The sequence below is a fragment of the Portunus trituberculatus genome, chromosome 50 (assembly GCF_017591435.1).
Source record: "Portunus trituberculatus isolate SZX2019 chromosome 50, ASM1759143v1, whole genome shotgun sequence".
NCBI lineage: Eukaryota > Metazoa > Arthropoda > Malacostraca > Decapoda > Portunidae > Portunus > Portunus trituberculatus.
In genome coordinates, this window is record NC_059304.1 from 18,976,175 (window position 1) to 18,981,254 (window position 5,080).

Consider the following 5,080-nt stretch of genomic DNA (forward strand, 5'->3'; position numbering starts at 1 on the left):
TTTTCTTATTAATTTTCTTTATTTACGCGTATTTTTCTTTGTTTTTCTTTGTTTTTTCTTATTCATGTCATCATATTTCCTTTCTTCTTCTTCTTTCTCTTTATCTTCCTTTCCTTTCTTCTCCTTTTGTTCTAATTAGTGTTTCCATTTCCTTCTGCCTTTTCTCTCTTTTTCTCTTATTTTCTTCCCTTTTCCTCTTCTCTCTCTCTCTCTCTCTCTCTCTTTACTTTTCCAATTATTGCTTCATTAACGTACATTTCATTCCTTTCCTTCTTTGTTTTAATCTATGTTTTTCTTCTTTTTCCTTTCCTTTTTCCCTCTTCTTCTTTTCCTCCACACTTTCACTCTCCACACACTTTTCATTCTTTTCCTTTCTTTTCCTCCATTCTGGTTATTGTGTCAAATATTTCCACCATTATTCTTTCTTTTCTTTTTCCTCTTTTTTTCCTCTTTTTCCTCTTTTCCCCATCATGCCTCATCTTCCTTTTTTCTTTTCTTTCCATTCTTGTTCTTTCATTTTCATTTTCATGGCAATCTACAGCCGGGTGACAGGAGGAGGAGGAGGAGGAGGAGGAGGAGGAGGAGGAGGAGGAGGAGGAGGAGGAGGAGGAGGAGGAAGAAGAAGAAGAAGAAGAGAAGAGAAGAAGAAGAAGAAGAAGAAGAAGAAGAAGAAGAAGAAGAAGAAGAAGAAGAAGAAGAAGAAGAAGAAGAAGAAGAAGAAGAAGAAGAAGAAGAAGAAGAAGAAGAAGAAAAGAGGAAGAAAGAAGAAGAAGAAGAAGAAGAAGAAGAAGAAGAAGAAGAAGAAGAAGAAGAAGAAAAGAGGAAGAAAGAACAAGAACAAGAACAAGAACAAGAACAAGAACAAAAAGAAGAAAAAGAACAAGAACAAGAAGAACAAGAACAAGAAAAAAACTGGAGAGAGAGAGAGAGAGAGAGAGAGAGAGAGAGAGAGAGAGAGAGAGAGAGAGAGAGAGAGGACTTAAGGATGTTTTGGGTCACCGCTCCTGCTGGTACTGGTGCTGGTGATGGTGGTGGTGGTGGTGGTGGCGAAGCTAATGCAGTATGACAGTCTCGTGTTGTATTTACATAGGCAGCGAGAGAAGGCAGAAGCGGAACGTGAGGGATAACGCCGCGTGTGTGTGTGTGTGTGTGTGTTTTGTATGATTCAGTCAGACACCGCTACGTTTTTTTTTTTCCATGCCTCCGTCTGTCTGTCTGTCTGTTGGTCTATCTGTCTGTCTGTGTGTGTGTGTGTCTTTCTTTGTCTGTCTCTCTGCCTGTCTGTCTGTCCTTATTTACTGACAGCGATACTACTTTTTATGCCTCCGTCTCTCTTTCTCTGTTTTTCTGTCTGTCTGTCTGTCTGTTTTTCTGTCTGTCTCTCTTTCTGTCTGTTTTTCTGTCTGTCTGTCTTTCGGTCTCTCTCTCTCTCTCTCTCTCTCTCTCTCTCTCTCTCTCTCTCTCTCTCTCACACACACACACACACACACACCACGACTATTTTATTTTCAAAGGCCACTGAGATGACTTACTATGTTCTCCAGACAACTTTGACTGCTGGTGACGTAGAAACCTTGCTAATCTGTCACTAAAACCGAAGAAAAGCATAAAACTCATGTAATTTCGTATAGAGACTTCGAAACTAGTAAAGGTGAGGCGCAGAAGTGTTCCAGAATATAATCACCTTTTTTTCCTCTTATTTTCCACTTATTTTTTTGTCGATGAAAGAGATAGATAGATAGATAGATAGAAAGAGAGAGAGAGAGAGAGAGAGAGAGAGAGAGAGAGAGAGAGAGAGAGAGAGAGAGAGAGAGAGAGAGAGAGAGAGAGAGAGAGAGAGAGAGAGAGAGAGAGAGAGAGAGAGAGAGAGAGAGAGAGAGAGAGAGAGAGAGAGAGAGAGAGAGAGAGAGAGAGAGAGAGATGTATCCTGACGTTCTCCTTTGTCTCGTTAATGTGACTGTTTGCTGGAAGAAATGTAACTTATTTTTTTCTTCGTTTTTTAGTGTGTGTGTGTGTGTGTGTGTGTGTGTGTGTGTGTGTGTGTGTGTGTGTGTGTGTGTGTGTGTGTGTGTGTGTGTGTGTGTGTGTGTGTGTGCTTAGTAAATTGAAGGAGGTCAAGGTCTGGAGAGAAGGAAAAACCATCTTCATATTACTCTTTGTCTTGTAACCTTGAGAAAGGTTGAGAGAGAGAGAGAGAGAGAGAGAGAGAGAGAGAGAGAGAGAGAGAGAGAGAGAGAGAGAGAGAGAGAGAGAGAGAGAGAGAGAGTGTGTGTGTGTGTGTGTGTGTGTGTGTTTTGTTGAGACAAGTAGATGAATCCTTTGTTGATAAATAAAGTCAAAGAAAGAAAGAAAGAAAGAAAGAAAGAAAGTTATCTAAAAGCACCTCCTTTAAGCATTCCAAATATTATAGTCATTTCTCTATATATATATATATACCAGTAATTATTCCACGCATTCCAGGTTTTTTTTTTTATATTCCAGGGCGTTTTTTAAGCATTCCAAACAAGACAAAAGCATTCCAGGAGTACTTTTCAATATTCCAGGACATTTTTTTAGCATTCCAAACATTTCCGTAAATTTTTAAGGTATTCCAGTAAATTTTTAAGGTATTCCAAATATTCCAGTAACTAATCAAGATATTCCAACATTATTATTATTCCAGACATTCCAGGAGTATTTTTCAATATTCAGGTCCAGTAAGTGTGTGTGTGTGTGTGTGTGTGTAATTCACTGTTCACTGTTTGATCTGCTGCAGTCTCTGACGAGACAGCCAGACGTTACCCTACGGAACGAGCTCAGAAGCTCATTATTTCCGATCTTGGGATAGGTCTGAGACCAGGCACACACCACACACCGGGACAACAAGGTCACAACTCCTCGATTTACATCTCGTACCTACTCACTGCTAGGTGAACAGGGGCTACACGTGAAAGGAGACACACCCAAATATCTCCACCCGGCCGGGAAATCGAACCCCGGTCATCTGGCTTGTGAAGCCAGCGCTCTAACCACTGAGCTACCGGGCCGTGTGTGTGTGTGTGTGTGTGTGTGTGTGTGTGTGTGTGTGTGTGTGTGTTATGATGGGAACTGTTGGTTATTTGAAAGGTTCACCTGTGATGTTTTTGTTTTTTCTTCTTTTCCCTTTTTTGTTATTTTGTGTTTTTATTTTCTTTCTTCGTCACTTTCGTCCTTTAACAATTTTCCTCCTTCTCGTCGATTTTGGCTTTTTTTTCCCTTTTTCGTCGATTTTTACCATTGTTTTCTTCATCGATTTATTATTTTTTTCCTCCCTTAACGAATTCCACCACATTTTTTCCTTGTTTGTCGATCTTTTCACACTTTTTTCTCGATATCAGCTTTCTTTTGTCAATTTTGCTCATTTTAGTTAATTGTGAATATCTTTCCTTTGTCTGTCTTTATCTTTTACATTTTGTTGTTTTGACTATATATTTTTTTTTTTACTTTGTCAGTTCACCTTCTCTTCTATACACACATTTCACTCTTTTACTAATCTATTTTATTCTAATTTCCAACACCATTCAGATATTCACGTGCTTAATCCTGTAAAAAGCTGCAAAAATAAAAAAAATTATGCGCTAGAATGGGCCATGGGTGTGTGAGTAATAATGATAATAATAATAATAATAATAATAATAATAATAATAATAATAATAATAATAATAATAATAATAATAACAATAATAAAATACGGTTTATTAGGGATTGCAGTCCATACAAACTGAAAATATACTTATGGAGATTGAGGGAGGAGAGGTAGGTGTGTGTGTGTGTGTGTGTGTGTGTGTGTGTGTGTGTGTGTGTGTGTGTGTGTGTGTGTGTGTGTGTGTGTGTGTGTTTAACCAGCAGGAGGGAAGCACCAGCAACAGCCGCCCTTCCACACACACACACACACACACACACACACACACACACACACAGGTGAGCGCCACACAATTGTTGGCCACCTGTGCAGGGAAACCGTTGATTACAGATGCATGAAAAAATAAACCTTTTTCAACAACAACAAAAAGAGTCTGAATATGCATGACCGCTAACCATTTTCTATGAACGTCTATTTTTTCTACATTTCCCGTTCGTTTTCTGCATGACTTAATTTTTTTTTTTTTTTGCCTTGTAGTCTTTTTTATTGAATTTGCACTCTATCGTCACGGATTTCTGTGTTTCTATCTCTCTCTGTGATGTCTCTGTCTCTTTCTGTGTGTCTGTCTGTCTGTCTGTCTGTCTCTCTCTCTCTCTCTCTCTCTCTCTCTCTCTCTCTCTCTCTCTCTCTCTCTCTCTCTCTCTCTCTCTCTCGTGAAGAAGATGAGCAAGCTGTCTCATTTATCTTTCTACATTTCTTTTCTACCCTTCAAAGTATTTGGCCAACGTCTTTTAGTAGAGGCTCACAAACTTTTCCTGAGGTGTGTGGTACATTCAACCTAACCTAACCTAACCTAACCACCTGCCACCTGGTTCAAGGAAAGCTCCATTCCAGCAAATATCAATCTATTCACAAGTACAACACACAAATGTACAACCACTAAGGAACACGAATCAATGTAAGGCGAGGGAGGCGTCTGTTTCGGCCCACTAGCTGATCCAGGCCAGACTGTCTTGTGTGAGGAAAGAAGCATTCACCTGACCAATAATGCGATCCAATCCATAGCCAACTAAAAATCGCATTTCAAAAGTCCCCGTGTACCACCTGGATGGCCTTCGCGTACCACCAGTTGGGAATCACTGGTATGATGTAACAAGAATAGCAACAAAATTACATGAAATACAATTACAACAGCAACAATGTATAAGTTAACATAAATAATGATAATAACAACAAAAACAAGAAGAAAAAAAATACAAATCACTATAATAACAGCCGCGTATCGTATCACATTTTTTTTATTTTACACTATTTTATCATCCGAACGTTCGTAATTAAATCAGATAAAGCGTGGAAAAGAGGTATGGAAAGACTTTGAGTGAGAAAAGCAAGGTTGTTGAAAGGGGACTCACAATATACAGGTGGAAAAATAAAGAAGTTTCATATTTGGAGTTCCTTTCTGTGATCAGTTTTTGGGTT